The sequence below is a fragment of the Mus caroli genome, chromosome 2, assembly GCF_900094665.2.
Source record: "Mus caroli chromosome 2, CAROLI_EIJ_v1.1, whole genome shotgun sequence".
Classification (NCBI taxonomy): Eukaryota; Metazoa; Chordata; class Mammalia; order Rodentia; family Muridae; genus Mus; species Mus caroli.
In genome coordinates, this window is record NC_034571.1 from 55539778 (window position 1) to 55557009 (window position 17232).

General features: G+C 45.7%; 1 protein-coding gene across 2 annotated transcripts in view; it reads right to left on the minus strand.

Moving 5' to 3' along the window:
* Itgb6 (integrin subunit beta 6) overlaps positions 1 to 17232 on the minus strand; it is a 123102-nt gene that overhangs the window by 99877 nt on the left and 5993 nt on the right. The window contains exon 1 of one of the 2 annotated variants that reach the window (XM_029474427.1): positions 6248 to 6378. The exons of the other annotated variant lie outside the window; for it this stretch is intronic. The gene's annotated coding sequence lies outside the window, so the exon portion shown is untranslated. Of the gene's footprint in view, positions 1 to 6247; positions 6379 to 17232 lie in introns of those variants that run through there. 2 annotated transcript variants of the gene reach the window in all.

The window sequence follows — 17232 nt, forward strand, 5'->3', positions numbered from 1 at the left end:
ACACGCACATGGCCAAATGTTCTGTTTTTTTACCTGATGAACTATCAGTAGCAACAAGGGTGACAGCTGAGGGCGGGGCTGGCTGGTGTGTGTGTAGTGTGTGTGTGTGTGTGTATTCTGATAGCAGTCTCATATCAGATCAATTAAGTATAAACCTGAAGGCCTGCTCTCATGAAAACCTTCAATCCAGTCTCTAAGGGCCTCAAACCCAGACTTTCAAAGGGAACCTTGCTTTGCCAACAGTCACCATTTCACTGTGTTTGCTAATTTCCCAACTCCACGAAAACCTCCAAAAGGGTGGAGATGGGAGAACAGAACCTTCTGGGAGCCCCAGGAACTTACGGATCCCTGAATGTCATCATGACGTTATCTCTAAAGTCCACACTGTCCCTTAGGGGCTTTTATTGACAAACTGCAGAGAAGTGAGTCAAGTCTATGTCACGATCATCTTTCCCAGAACTGGGAGTTCCTCTGGCCTGACAGACACAGGAACATTTTTTTTTCCTTCTCCTCAGCCTTACTCACACATGGTTGCTCATCGCTTTGAGGGCATGGAGAGTTTCCTCATGGCCCCTGTACATTCTGTGCTGCTTTGCTGAATGAGGAGAGGTGCACAGGACTGCACCACTGTTTTCAACTCATTTTTCAGTTTCACCTGGGGCCAAAGTTTTCAGTATCCATATAGTTTGATTGCTTTCTGACTCACTGTGATCATATGCTTTGCAGGACAATTCATTCTTTCGCTTGAAGATATTAATAACACACAGTGTTAGTACTCTTAAGCAGACATGTAAAAGAAAAAATTGAAACTCAGGAAGACTGAATAACTCACATTCGAGGTCTAAGAGATGTGGCCGAGACAGGAGAATTAGACAATTGGAGACCTTCAAACCATGGCAGAGCTTTGTGGCTTCAAAGAGAACTATGCAGTTTTCAAACCCCAAAATTATTTAATTAAACAGGACTTAAATATCTATTATAAACCCAGCCTCATGACACAGAAATATATCCTGTATTTAGTCAATAAAATATTTTAAGTACAGTATTGTACGAAACACGTAGCCACAGGGGCCTTGTCTTTAAGAATCCTCTGGGTAGTTAGATAAAAAACCAAATCTCTGAAGTAGTTTGATGACAGTGTGAGGTAGTGTGTGAGGTAATAGATGCTGGAGGTCAGACGAGTCCCTGCCTGACATAGTCAACCTGACCCGAAAGGCCACAGGATATGACTGGGGAACACTCTAGAACAAGGCACCTTGGAAACAGGAACAGTGTGCGTCAAAGAACTGAGCCGGTAACCATTAAAGTGTTCGTGCGGTCTCTCAGGTTACTTGGTGAGAAGATTTGTCAGGGACAGGGGAAAATTGTAGACTAATTTTGTCACTTGCTGGGGTAGAAGCGATAATGTCTCATACTTTGTATATGTGTGGTTATGGAATCGTAATCTTTATTGTTGTTATTATCTGCATGAGTCAGGCTGGAGCTAGAGCTCATGAGAGAGTCCCCAGGGAATACGAAGAGGAATGGAGGTACACTCATGCCAAGTGAGGTATCACCATCAGTAGCTAAGGATTTACCCATAGTGCATTGAACCTCCACTGAAAAGGCTCAGTCTCAAGGATTAGCTTTTTATCTGAGACCCTAAAATGAACCTAAGGCCATGTGTGCTGGTACACACCTTTCATCCCGGCACTGCTGAGGCACGTGGATCTCTCTCAGTTCTAGGCCTGCTCCACATAGTGAGCTCCAGGCCAGCTAGAACCACATTGTGAGATTCTGTCAGGACAAAAACAAAAACTTCAATGGGCAAGAGATACCTTCAGCTGAGAGGGCTCAATGGACATAAAACCAGAACGACTGGATAGTGCCCAATTAGAAGTTCCTCTGGCTGTTAATGTATATGCGTACGGTCCTATAATTACAACATCCTTGTTTCTTCATCTTTAAAATATGAAAATGTTTCAGAGAGTTTCACATTCATTTAGAGTCATTTTCTCTCTGTTAGGAATAAAATCGAACCTATTTTCAAAGTTGAGGTTGGTCCTGTTACTCTCCATTTGTATGACTTGATACCTAATTTCCTGAGCCTTGGTTTCCCACCTTGTAAGGACTGGATAACAGTGCCATTCAGAGCATTCTAAGCATGAAGACAGATACAACAGCAAAGCACCCAGCTTACTGGGGGCAGTCAGTGAAACACACCTAAACTTAATCTGCTTTTTGCTAAATGTTTCTAGTCATAGTTCATAAGGCATTTTTATGAACTTCACAATAGCTGTTTCTTCTTCTTCTTCTTCTTCTTCTTCTTCTTCTTCTTCTTCTTCTTCTTCTTCTTCTTCTTCTTCTTCAATTTATTTATTTATTTATTTATTTAATGTATATCAGTACACGATCTCTCAATTCAGACACACCAGAAGAGGCCACTGGATCCCATTACAGATGCTTGTAAGCTACCAAGTGGTTGCTGGGAATTGAACTGAGGTCCTCTGGAAGAGCAGTCAGTGCTCTTAACCATTGAGCCATCTCTCCAGCCCCTACAATAGCTTCTTAAGCTAGATACAGTTACTCAGAGTTTTAGAGGTGAGAAAGCAGACTGAGACGCCCTGAGCATAAACAACAGTGGTCGAAGGAATTGAGGCAAGATCGTGAGCCCAGTTCATCAGATTTACCCTTTAGCTACCATTTAGCTGGGACGCCTAAGTGACAATAAAACAAGTTATTATATTTTTATATAGCACAGAATTGGGACTTAATAAGGGTGGCTCTCTTCTGAACCCCACCAAGTGGTTGGGAGATTTCTAGGCAAAACTTTTAAGTTGATCAACCATTTCTTGCCCTTCTACTGTCTGTTCAGTATGCTGTTGCCATATGTAACCAACCATGGGGCCCATGAGAGGTGAAGAGTCTAAGTGGAGATGTACAAGTATCAGCTGTGCATCGAATATTAAAGGTTTAGTGTGATCACCTTTTAAAAAGGACATTATATATCCAAATCATTTTTAATTGGTCCAAATGAAACACAAGTACCTCATTTTCTTTTTCCTTTCTTCTGGTCTGACTTCTAGAAAAACGTTCACTTGCATATCTGGCTCAGGTTTGTGGTTTCTGTTATCTTCCCCTTAGACTCGGGAACTGCCCTGCCTAATCCTTTGTCTTTCCAGAGGTGCATTTGGCTTGCAGTTCCCTCCCTCTGTCAGGAAGCTAATGGCTTTCTGTGTGAGGAGTAGTGTTCTCACCCACTTCATGCTAGCACATAAATTTCTGTCTTGTGTCTCTCTCTCTCTCTCCTCTCTACCTCCTTCCCTCCCTCCTTCCCTCCCTCCCTCGGTGTTTCTTGTAACTCTCTTTCCCCTCTCCCCGACTCTCTCTGTTATCTCCATATCCATCTCCACTTCAACAGATTTTTAAGAAAACATCCTTAGCAGGGAGTTTTGTGTACCCAGCTACTGAGACTTGCCGGTGGCCACAGGGATCTGGAGGATGCCACCATGTAGAACAGCTGGAGGTAGAGACCAGAGAAGAGTGGTAGAGACTGAAAAATGGAAATTTCCATGCCTTGGATAAAGGTAGCAGACACCATCAAGCTCCAGCTAGTTGTTGACTTGTTCCAATGTAAGCCCAAAGGCCAGACCCTTTGAGTTCTCATGGGTGTCTGTGGACTTGCTTACCTATTGATGAACCCCACTGAAATAAAACCTGTGAGCACACATAGTAAACTTGTAAATTGTAAAGCCTGCCTGAGACTCTGTGTAGCACGCAGCCTCAGCTGTCTACAAAGACCTGCTTGGTAAAATGGTCGGTAAGTGGTAAACTGGACTGGTGGTTGCTGGCTTTTGACATGTGGCATGATCAAAGCTGGAAAGTCCCCTCTTTACATAGATGAGCTGTAGAGTCACATGGGAACTAGTGCTCATCCAGGGACATGGTCTATCCTTCAGAACAGCTATGTCAAACTCCTGCTCTGTGTGGCCAGCATTTAAGCAGAACAAGGATAGTTGGGTTTGCCTTTGAGGAATCCATGGTGGGCACATCAGTAGGGGAGTCTCAGAGTAAATGATGCTGAGTGCCTAGGGGTCTCCAGCTGACAAGAGTGATGGCTCAGATGGTTGTCATCCTTCTTGAATTCATCTCATTGCACAGCATTTATTCTACAAGGACATGCACTAATCATTTACTAGAGTGAACTGAAATCCCCAAATAACTCAGGCAGAAAAAAAAAAATAATAAGAGTGCCGAATACCTGGGTTATTTATAGACAGGTCTGCATTCCAGATACCTGAGTCAGGCCCCCTGGGAGAATGTTTCCTTATTCTGCAGTTGACACAGGAAGATTTTGATCTGGGTCATACCCTGAATGCTTGTAACCCCCACCCCCCTTTCCAATTCTAAAGTGCACAAGGCCTTATCCAGTCAGGGGAAAAAACGTAGATAAGAAATATAAAACTCGCTCAACACAGCCTTTGTTCTTTCCTGGCCTCTCCTTGTGCAAATACAGCTTTTAGAGCTCTTAAGATTTGAGCTGCCCACTTTTGTTATTGATAATGATTCCAGAAGAATGCCAGCCCCAGAGTGATCCTGCTTCGTTCGCACCAGCCTGCAGCTTTCCTGAGTGCTGTCTGAAGGTGGAAGTTTCCCTAGTCCCTAGGTTATGAACATGGTGGCCAGATGTAACTGCTTGGTAATTTATACTGCCACTCATCTAGAGTTTTTAAATCCTTATGAACAGCTTCTCTTCTAAGATGCTATCGGTCCCGCTCACTGTCTAGTGAGGTCAAGAAGAACAAGCATTATCATCCATGTTCAAAGGATGCAGAAGTGGTGTCCTGGCAGGCCAACTCTGTGACTCATCTAGATGGCAAGATCAAAGGGCCTCCAGCTCCCTGAAGGTTTGTTCCTCTTCTATCCAAAGCATGGAGGCTCTAAGGACCCCCCAGCTCACCCTACTAAGAGGAGCTCAACTCCATGATAGCACAGTGCACTATGGTAAAGCGGCATTTGTAGGAAGACAAAGACTTACTAAAATATCTACCATACTTGTATTGATCCTATTCCCAAATCTCAGTCATCATAACATTGATTTTAAAAAAAAATCTAAGCAAACAAAACCAAAAGGGGAATTATTGAATTTTTTGATAGTTGCCAATACCCCTGAACAGCATTTTCTCTGTAGGAAAAAAATTTTTTTTCTCCATAGAATATTTTGTTCCTCTCTATGTAGACATTTAAGCAAGAGATCACAGGCTACCAAACAGGGCCAGGCAAACTTTGAGGTTTGAAGGTGTTCTTCCTTGTTTGAGTTATACAATGGGAGGACGTTTCTGCTTCCATATAGTTTGTATCCTGAAAGGGGTAGACAATGAATTATTGAAGATATATGATAGGGTATACTATAAATAAAAAAGTGTTAAAGAAAGCTAGGTGTGGTAGTACATGCCTTTAATTCCAGCACTTTGGAAGCTGAGGCAGGTGAATCTCTGATGAGTTTGAGGCCAATCTGATCTACATAGCAAATTCTAGGCTAGCAAGGGCTACATTGTGAGATTTCATCTTTAAAAATAAAATAAATATGCCCGGCATGGAAATCCATTCCAACCATTTGATAATAATCACTTGTCACACAGAAAAGGCTGGGAATATAGCCCAAGGAGATAGCACCAGCTGACTATGTACATGGTCTGGGGCGCAATCCCCAGCAAAAACAAGGACCAAAATGAAGTTCTCTGCCTTCCTCATCTCCATCCTGACCATGCATCAAATGAAAACACCCTTCCCAAATCTCAACTCCCACAGAGTGTACCCTATGTTACAGAGAGTTCCAACCACATACATGAGCTGAGATCCATGAACCAAACTATCAAATTGCTTCATTCCCTCTGCTTTCTTAGCCTGTGTCAGCCTCCAGTGTTAACCATTGGTCCACATTAGCTGTTTGCTTCCTTCCCTCCACCCAGTTAAAACTGCTCCTTTCCTGCCCGAGCCTTGAACTCCCATCCTATATGCAGCGTCTGTAGCAATCCTACACACCTACTACCCAAGCCACTTTCCCAACGTCAAATGTGCAGGGTTCCCCCTCCAGGAGGCACCTACAGCAGCAAGAGGAAGAGGAGGAAGATGGAGTCCTAGACTCCTAACCCACCCAGAATGCCCCTTGTCCATCCAAATTAAGCATATTGTCTTCATGTAGAATTTCCTTCTGCCCACTACCCTCAACCACAACTCGTGTCCTCCCACTCTGTAACCCTCCTACCTGGGCAGGTTCGACACCCCTTGCCAGCAGCATAAGAGCCCGGTTCCCATCACAGTAGGATACAGCTTCGACTTCTACAGAGGCCTAGAGAGAGCACCATCCTCTCCATCTGCGGTCTCACACTGCCTCGGTGTTCAGCCCAGCTATGGGACTCTCTCAGGCTCCTGTGCTCACTGAACCCAATCCTTCTTCACGCTTGCTTGCCCTTTAGCCACCCCTGACCCCCCATTCCTGGAATGGAATCCACTCTTTACCCTGAGCTGTAGCACTGATCGTGACCTGATGCTCACTATGTATTTAGCTAGTATTCCTCTCAACACCAGAATTGTAAGCTCTGTAAAGATGAGTGTACTGTCTATTGTATGACTGTTCTCTCCTCAAGCATCTAGCACTCAGTAGAAGAGTGTTTGGTGCACTGGAAAAATATTCATTGTTCTTGATGGCTTTGTTTTGTTTTATTTAGGGTTTTGTCTTGTCTTTACATAGACTAAAGTCATCCGAGAGGAGGGAACCTCAACTGAGAAAAATGCATCCGTAGGATCCAGCTGTAGGCACACAAGGTAATGCAGTTTCTTAATTAATGGTTGACGATGGAGGGCCCTGCCCAGTGTGGGTGGAGATAGTCTGGGTTCTATAAGAAAGCAGACTGAACAAGTCATGAGGAACAAGCCAGTTGAATTTCTCCATGGCTTCGGTGTCAGCTCCTGCTTCCAGGTCCCTGCTATGAATTCCTGTTCTGACTTATGTGGAAGAGAAAGGGAAATAACGCCCCCGCTCCCAACTTGCTTTTGGTCACTGTGTTCCATTATAGCAACAGGAACCCCGACTAACTAAGATGCTCATTAACTGCTTATGGATAATGAATGGACGGATGGGTGGACAGACAGACAGATGGACGGGTAAATGGATGGAGACTGCCAGATGGCCTTTTACAGTTTCCAAGACTCCGAGATCTAACTTAAGCTATACCTCCCCTGTCTTTACACATTCTGACCAAATTCCCTTTTCAACTGTCCCACACCCCTAACAGTGTTGTCTTACCTGGTGGACTCTTGCCCCTAGAATGTTCTTCTTCCATCTGTCTGGTATAGCAGATGTCATTCAATTATTAGTCCTCATCCTCCTGCCTGAAGTGTGTTCCCTGTCCCTGCCACCCAGAGGTCTACTCTTTCATAGATGTCTCAGTCCCCATCTCTATATGTGAATGCACTGACACCCTGAGCTTGCCAGATCTACTGCATGCAAGATGGTACCTTTAGTGTCCCATGTGTTTAGTGACATCAGAGCTAGGAGGAAAGAAGCAGTGGGTGGCACCTAATAGCAGTGGCACTCTAATTGACCTGTGGATGTTGCTAACTCACAGCAGTGCGACTTTTTCTTCCACAGGCAAGGTCTGCCAAGTCCTTTTCAGCCTGGCTTTGCCTTCTGCTCTTGATCACTTCCAGCAGCACCAAGAAGCCCCTTCTAATTCCTCCGTTATTCGTCCCCCTGCCTGAAGTGCTCACACTCCCACAACTAGCTAGACAGTCTCCTTGACATGAACTTAAATAACTTTTTCTGAGAACCGTAGCTAGTACTTCTCAAGGCGAGGTGTGCCTGGTGAGGGAAAGATTCCATCAAGAGTGTGTTCCACATGTTAAATGGTCTATGATGTTCTAGCATCATTAAGTTAGCACATAGATATTTTTTAAACTTTCAAATCTGCAGAGTATAATTATATAAATTATATAATATTTTTATGAGTGATGAAGATGTACAAGAATGTTTGTGAAATACATAAGCTGAGAAATGATCTGCTGAAGGCATCATGGTGCACACACATAGGGATGAGATAATACCCAGCGGCATATAGCCACCCTGGAAGTATAGTCACCTGTGTGTGTGTGTGCTCTGTACTCACTGGCCATTGCCCCAAATCCCACTCCACTTTCTAGTCCTTATCAATCCCACTTTCTTAGTTAGGGTTTTACTGCTGTGAAGAGAGACTATGACCAAGGCTACTCTTATAAGGACAACATTTAATTGGGGCTGGCTTACAGGTTTAGAGGTTCAGTCTGCTATCATCAAGGTAGGAGCAGGCCAGCATCTAGGCAGGCCTGGTGCAGGAGGAGCTGAGAGTTCTACATCTTCATCTGAAGGCTGCTAGGGAAAGACTTACTTCCAGGCTGCTAGGTTGAGGGAGGGTCTTAAGTCCACACCCACGGTGACACATTTTCTCCAACAAGGCTACACCTCCTAATAGTGCCACTCTCTGGGCCAAGCATATTCAAACCACCATACCCACTATAGGCAGAGCATGAGTCCACTAAATTCCCACAGCTACTAAGTGGCAAGAAAGGTCTTCACAGCCACAGATCTTCCCTTCTCAAGCGACCTCCTGTAACCCTACTGTGATGGCGCACGATACATGGACCCTTGTAATCACCGGCTGCTGCACAGTGCAACAAGCTCTTCTCATACACCATCCCACTTAAAGTCCTCAGTCACCTTATGGAACAGGAGTTGTAGTTGACATCTCAAATCGCCTTGATAGTCAGTAGTCTGTATCTACATGCTCTTTCCATTCCTGATAGCAATAAAACATTGTCGTAGGGCCCATTAGCACTCCTGGATACCTATTAAGACTTCCATATGACTATTCCTTTGCCAGGATTCCTTTAAGAAGGAAGGATTGTGGGGAAAGACTTTTCCTTAACTGCTCATCAGCACAGGATCAGTTTCAGTGTTTGGAGAGGGAAGGCATTATTCACCAGGGTGCATCAACATCAAGATAGGCTTTATTTCTTCTTATTAACAAATGTGTGAGGACAGTACTAAAAGACTGAAGGGGTCTGTAATTTAGTACAAGTGACATTGTTGAGCAGGTGGAAGGAAAGCCTGTAACGGGGGTCATATGCTGAGAAAGGAACACTCCAAACAGAGCTGAATCGTTCTTGAAGTTGTGTAGGCACTATCCCTCCCATACAAGTGAGTATTGCAATAGGAGACAGGATAGTGACCAAAGGAGTGTCTGCCATTTTCCTGTATTCTCAGAAGGATGAAGGTAGCTGCATCCAGGCTGACCAAGTCCGGGCTTAGAGGAGGTTTCTGTGGCTTGGATGTGGTGTTTCTCTACAGGATCACGTGCCAGAACCTTGGCTCCCATTGTAAAGGTACTGAAAGATGAGAAATGCTTTAAGACACGGGGTCTCAATCTGATGGTGTCAGGAGCCTTTTGTTACTTCTCTGAAGCAGAGAAAAAAAAAAGAGAAAGAAAAGGTCTGCCTGCTAGGCAGGGTCAAGGCAGGTAAGGGCCTGTTGGCAGATTTCCTGGCCTGCTGAGGCATAGAATGATAAGAGGAGGTGGCTGAGTCCCAAGGTAAGGGGCTGAAGATTCTCAGTGGAAGGAACAGGGAGGTTTGGGGGATGGGAACACATGTCTTTTGTACATTTTAGCAAAATTGTTTCTATTAGCTTGTGGCTTTGCTTCCCACAGTACTGAAGGCCATGAGAAATATACTTGCTGCTGGTGTGGTAATGACCTGCATCCCTCCCATAGCTGTCTCTTGCATCTTCTTTCTATCTTCCCTATAATCAGCCTGGCTCCTCGCTCAGAGGACTGTTCCACTTTGTACTGGCTGAGCCAGGACAGTTGGTTGCAACTGCTTTTGGAGGTTGACTAACATTTTGGCAGGGGTCACATATCAGATATTCTGCATAGCAGATATTTACATTACGATTCCTAACAGTAGCAAAATTACAGTTATGACGTAGCAATGAGAATAATTTTGTGATTGGTGGTCATCCCAATATGAGGAACCGTATTAAAGAGTCACAGCATTAGGTGGGGCCAGGGGGACTATGATGTCATGGGACTTCACTTTGGGAAGGATTTATACTCTTTCCCGTAAGAGCCGACTAGTTCTCTAACAGGATTGGTCACTACAAACACAGCTGTTACTAAGGGATCCTGGCCCCTCCTTCAGTCTTTCCCACCTCATGACTTCTCTTCTGCTGGCTGCGTCAGCATAAACTGAGTTGGGTGATGCTATCTACCAAGTTTTGAGGTCACCCAAGGTTCTCACCTGAGCTAGGACTCTCAGCCTTCAAAGCTGTAAGCCGCCACCACCACTTTTATTTTATAAAGCACTGGTCTCAGCTTGAGCAGTGTGAGAAGCTGAAGTGTGAAGTAAATGGACCCCCTCATTGTCTGTGTCTTCAGTACGAAGGCTGCTGAATGATGGTGGCATCCATGGCTAGGATATCGCCAGAGCACTTGTGGGTGGCAGAGCCCTCCCAGGTGTCTACATCACTCAGATGACAGAAGAACCCCTCAAGGGGAAACAAACAGGGTCGCTTGGCTTGCCCTTCATCATGCTGAACATCAGTACTGGCTCATGGACTCTCCCTCGAAAGTGGGTGGATAATTTTCAGCAGAGGAACCAACTGTTAATTCAGGGCAAATATCTGAATTGTGAAAACAGGGGAAACTTACAAGACCTGGAAAACGATGTCAGCAGATGTTTAGCATGGATATATGTGTCTGCCATCTCATGATTCCTGAGGGGCCTCGGGGTGGGAGCAGTGGGTACCAAGTCTCCTTTGGGAAACACGTGGACCCAAAGTAAGGCTCAGTTCCCAGTGTAAGTTTGGAGGCACTTGGAAAGGACAAGGAAAAGCCAGGCCATGGAGCCCGCAGAGCCGGTCTGACCTGCAGTTCTCCTATTCCTGCCATGGCCTCTATGAGCCTTGGATTTTCACACTGCCCAGTTCATATATAAACAATAATTCAAAATATTTTTAAAGATCAACTGAAATGCTCACATAGACTGTAGGCTGTGGTGTGCTATAAAACATGAACTGCAGTTTATGAGATGGCTTTTATCTGAGTCAGGTCACCTGGGTTAGGCACAGGACTCCAGGCGAACCACCTGTTGTTCCCCATCACCTCTCCAGATGTCAGCTGCAACAGCTGCACCCCTTATGTTCATGTTGGTATCGGCTGTAACAGCTGCACCTCTTATGTTCGTTCATGTTGGTGTCGGCTGTAATGGCTGCACCTCCTATATTTATGTTGGTGCCCTAGAAACAGCAGAAGCTGCAGAGTGGAAACGTCATAGCTCTTAAGGATCTCAAGTAGTTTATAATCTTCCAAAGAGCAGCACACTTGTAGACAGACATTAAACCTGAATTACAGGTCAGCTCAGACTGGGCAAGGGGGAGATGAAGAGGAAGTGGGTATGGGAGAAAGGGAGGCTGTGGAGGGATTCTAGCAGTCTGGTCAGAGCTCTCTCTCATGTGGTCCTGTAGTGGGCCAGTGGGTGGGAGGGAGTCCCTGAGAGATTGGAGAAAGGATGCTCCTGCAGAGGGCATTATTTGGTGGCAGACTGTGGAAGTTCTCAGACAAGAGCTGCTTTGAAATCATGGAAACTGCAGGGTTGCCATGCTGGGGCTTCTGAGTGGAAATTGAAATGGTTCTAGGACCATCAAGAATGGTCTTGCAAAACTCTAGGAGGTGATCTGTAAATCATACTCATTATAGGTTTGCATCATATTTATAAGACTGTCTTAGAGCAACTGAAAACCGAGTCTCCGGGAAGAAACTGACTCTTATTTTCCATTCACCCAGGGTGTGTTCTACGGATTCAGTCCCTTTTGCCTGAACTCTGGCAGCACACACAGGTCTTGGTGATTAACCAGAGCTCTTTCTTCTCTTTGTGGCACTACCCACCCATCTCAGAGGAAGAGGAAAGGGCTGGTCATGTTCTTTCTCAGAAAGAGAGTCCTGGTGACAGCTGGTCTCAGCCTGGTGGAGCCTGTCCGAACTCGCTTCCGGGAGAGGCTAACAAACCCTTCCCTTCCCTTCCCTTCAACCCTTCCAATAGTCTTGTTTCTTTGCTGCTTTCTTTGTGTTTCTTTTTAAATGAGATTTTTAAAAGAACAAGATAACATAGCTTAAAGACCTACTTTTGAAAGGTGGCAAGACTCTCTGCAAAGAGAGTCCCCTTATCAGGCACCTTGCCTATGCTGTGTTTGTGTTCAGTAAGGAACCCAAACCAGGCCTTTCCCGAAGCTTCCAGGCTGAAGGGAAACCCCACGCCTTCAGGAAAGGAAGTGAGGTCATGTTGAAGAGATGTACTCACACCAGAGAGGGGAATTCTGAAGAAAGTCACCTGCAGATAAGGTGGATAAGACAGCTTTCTCCTCTCAAGGGTGTGTTTCTCCTGGTACTCCAGTATTGCTTCTCCATCGTTCAGCATCACAGAGCCTGCGTACTCAGGACACCTGGCTCTTCTGTTTGTCCTGCCTTAAGCCACTGCCTGAGACCAGGGACTGCCTGTTCAGTTATTACACCGAGCACTTAGCACACTGCCCTGCACCTAGATCAGGGGATGAGTGACTTGCAGGGTTTATCCACACATGGCAGGGCTCTCTGACATATAATGGGTGAATTTAGATACACAAGACACACAGAGGCCTGTGGGTGGTGATGGTGGTGGTTGTTTTGTTGTTGTTTGTCTGGTGTTTGGGGTTTGTTTGTTTTGTTTTAAAGAATTGGCTCATCCAATTCTTGAGGCTGGCCAATCCAAACTCCTTAGAGGCCTAGAAAGTTTGGAATATCAGGGCTAGTGCTATTGGATTTGAGTCTGGATTCTTTTTTTGCTTTAAAGGCCTGAGCTGATTGAAGGAATGTGAGCCAGCCAGGCTATCAAGAGCAATCTTTAAAACTAGCTGATAGCAGATGTCAGTAACAGCTATCTCAGGAATATCTGGATCAGGGTTTAAAGAAATAACTGGGTGTTCTGGCCCAGCCAAGTGAACACATTAAGCTAAGAATCATGCCCTGTGTCACAAAAACACTACCAACAAACAGCCCAGTCCTGAGCAGATATCACACCAAAGTGCTAAGGAACAGAACAGGGCTCACACCATGCCACTTCCAGCAGCCTGCGGGCCATCAGAACACCACCAGCACCTTCCTCCACCTCTCTCCCCACCCACCCCTCACACAGAGACTTCTCTAATCTGAGAAACAGTCCAGCAGACAGAGCACAAGTTACAAACTTCTATTTTGGATGAGATGAGTAACTTAAGAACACATCTGAGGTCGGCCAGGTTAACCTTCAACCTTAGTTGCCTGCAGAAAGAGTTTAAAATACTTTTAATAACTGGGCTATGAAATGACCCAAGTGCCTTTTTGACAACATATGTCAAAACACCCCAGGCAATTTGGGTCGTTGGGGAAAACCGTGCAAGACAGCCACTCGCCTCATTGCCAGAGGGTTCCAAATGCCAATCAAATACCCTGGTCAGTCTAGATCTAGCTCTGAGGTCCTTTGGATAAATTCCCCCAAGAAACTGATGGAGAAGACAGATAAGTGTTTTGGCTCTGGGTTGTCTACTGCCTTGGTGGTGATAAATGTGCTCCGGCTGAGCTTGGGCTGAGGTTAGGCGCAGTCTATTTCTAGAGTGGTAATATTGTATCCTGGTTGTTTCCCCAGCAGGTGCAAGTGGACAGAAACCATCTGTTCCCTTGAACAGCACTGGTGGCTTTTCTGAGGTTACTGTCCTTCCGTGCTCTTCCCAACACTATGTGTGCTCTAATAAAAGGCTGGCCTCGTGGCCACAGTGCTCACCCAACAGTGCTGTTACTGCATTTACCCCTTGTTCTCTAGTTCAAATCATACAGGCAGATGCCAGTATCCCTGCATTTCTACACCACATGGTCAGAGCCACAAACAAGACTCCAAAGCTGGGCCTGGAGTCTGATGTTGCATCTGCTGCTGGGTTTGGGGACCCAGAGAAGCTGAGGGGGGCTAACAGAAAAGCAGTGTGGCTGTGTGTCTGCCCTGTCTGTCAGCGTCTGAGTAATGGGAAAACTGCTTCAAACCTGTAGCCTAAGGGGAGTCTAGAAAGACACCCCTGTATTTCAGGAGGCTGGGATCCAAAGGCTCACAGGAAAAAAAAAATACAATTTGTACCTTACCTGCTTCCACATTGCTTCCTGTTGATGTTGTAAGCATTTATTACCTTAGTAACTGAAAAGAACTGTAGCTTTTAGTATATCAATATATCACTGTGTATTTAAATTATAAACTATAAACACAATGTATCAGTGTCACTGGCCCTAACATGGGAATACCTCTTGACCCACTACACATACTCTTTAAGAGAGTAGGTGACTCAGAGCTTTCAACTATTGTGGTGGCTAGTGTTTGAAAGTTCTACCTGTGTGTGGGGCCATCCCCCCCCCCGCCGCCCCAGAGCACTATTAACCTCTTGATAACTCTGTGCTAGAAAATCTAGCACATGACCACACTTCTGCCCGATTGGGGCTGGGGTAGGTGTTAGACAGTAGTGGCCATCTGAGTGTACAGTTGCCAACAAGATGATGTAGCCAGGGGCTGACACAGTACTTAATTGCCATGGGGGAGCTGCAGCTGGCTGGAGCAGCCGTGAGTTGGCATCTGCTTTGCAGCGCACGATTTTCTGCAAATAATTAACCAGCAGAACTCTTGATTCTCTCTAATTAATGAAGAGGAAGCCTGGAATCTTCAAAGTCCACAAATGTCATGCTGCCATTGTGCCAGGATTGATCTTCTTTGTTCTAGACCGAAAAGCATGCCTCTGCTGCCTCGCCTAATTTTTTTTATAAATTGAATTTTCCTATTACTCGTTGTGACAGCCAGGGAACATGACTTCAGAAATTCACCCGCAGTTCATGCCAGTATTAGAAGCCTGAATAATAATAATTTTTTAAAAGAACCATAATGGAACGGGCTTTCTGTCTCTGACCCAGAATTAATCACAGGGAAGACACTGAAAGGAGCGCATTAATTAGTGCTAATGCATCTTGCTAGGTGAAGGCTGAGTTCTTGGGAGTCTGCAGGGGAACGAGGGGACTCATCTTCCTCTCTGGCCATCTGTATGCTGAGATCCACGGGGATGCGATTGAAGGGACTTTGCTCCTGGGAGACAGAGATGTATGACATGGGACACAGCAGAGTTAAGCGGGAACTGACCAAGACTAACAATTCTGAGTTACTTCCAGGAAGGAAGCAGAAGTGGCTGTTATCAATGCAAGTGATCTTGTGGTCTCATCTGAACTACAATGAAATTCACCACAAATGCCAAAGTGGAGCCCTGTTAAACCCTAGGTCGGGCTGTGTCACTGTGTGTTCCTAGAGCCCTGGAGAAGAATGCAGACTTTATACATCAGTCTCCGAGGGCCTACCCGTCTGGCCACTGTTCTCTCAAAACCCTCATTTTTCTGCCTTTGTTCATTAACCCTTTGCGTTTCCTGTGCATCAGGGCCTCTGCACTGGCTAAGTGAAACATTATTCTCTACCCATGGGCATTCTCTTCCTTTTACCCGTTGCTTAGAAGTCACTTTAATGAGCATATGCCCTGTAAAGGAGAGTCCTCTCCCCATTCCTGTCCTGCTGTGTGTTCCTCTCTCATTCTGTAGCTCACCCTCTACTCCCCTTATTTATCCGTGTCTATTGTTCAGCCTCAGCCTCCTCCCATTAGACTGCAAGCTCCCAAGGCCAGGATTCACATCTGTTTTGTTTGCTGCTGTATTCCCAGAACCTAAGACACAATTGCCAGTTCAGTAAGTATTCACAGAGTGGAGGAGTCGGCTGGCACACTTCAGAGTATCTGAGGTCTGTGTGAAGCCTGTGCGTGTTCACCCCATGTGCACGCACAAGCACCTTGTGAAGGCTGCTCCTTTTCCCAAACGACGAGTGGAGTGTTTTTGTTTCCTTTGGCTACCAAATGCTAATCATTAAAGCACACCCTGTGCTCTGCATTAAATGGTTCTTGGAGTGCTTGCCTTTCCCAGGAACTTCTGGTAGGAAGGGTGAGACTAATGAGGCTATTCTAGAATAAGGCTCCACAGCAATGTCGCTCTGGGTGCATACTCTTCTTCCTCAGTCCTCAGAGTGAAGGGCTTTAGGGAGTGATGCTCAGGGATGTGACAGGAAGGAGGGGGGGAGAGACAAAGAAGGGGAGAGGGAGAGGGAGTGGGAGGGGGAGGGGAGAGGGAGGGAGAGAAGATGCATTCAAAGGCATTTAGGAGGATCACATATCAGTGTCCTGGCCAGGCCCCTGCAGAGTGCTTTGGCCAGAGATGCAGGAAGGGCAGCATTGCCTGCTACCTCCATGCCAAGCTCCCATAGATTCCCTTCCTATATTCTTTCTATTGAAGAATGCCAGGCAGGCCCTGGCATATGCCTATACATTTCTAAGAGTTCAATAAAAACCTGGTCCAAGCCGAAGCGTACACAGACAAGGGCCCTGAGAGGCTGAGTTAAGCTGCCATGCTCTGCTTCACGTTGTCTGTCAAATGAGTAAGCCTGAGCCGAGGAGAGTCACCAGCCAGCAGCTGCTGGGGTTGCGGGTGGGGAGGAGATGCTGTCGCTACACCCAGGCTCTAGCCCTGAGTCTGCAGATGCTCATGGGGTCACTCTGGCCAGTCCTCTCCTGCGTCGTGATATCACTGTGGTTTAGATATGGTTTGTCCCAATCTAAACTCAGGTTAAAGTTTCGTTGTCAGCATACTGGTATAGAGAGGTGGTGGGGGCCTTAAAAAGAGGTGGTCAGGTCACAGGGCACTACTGTCTCGAAGGGATTAATGTGGGTCCTAAGAATTCACCAGTCATCTTGGGTAGGCTGTTGCAAAGTCAGTGGTGATGCTGTGTCCTGCCTTTCCTGCCTTGTGTCAGTTTAAGTGATGTGTATGGAACAGGGCGAGATCCTCACAAGAAGCTAAATAGATATCCACAGCATCTGTTTGGACTCCCAGAAGTAGGAATCAAAATCAACTTCTGTCCTTTATAGATTGCTTGCCTCCAGCTATTCTGTTAGAGCAATGGGCTATAGGCTAGAGCCCCATATCTAATTCAGCCATTTGAAATTCATTTCTTATTTCTATTTATGCATATGTGCCTGTGTTAATTTAAACACATGATGTGCATGCATATTCTGGAAAGGCCAGAGGGAGT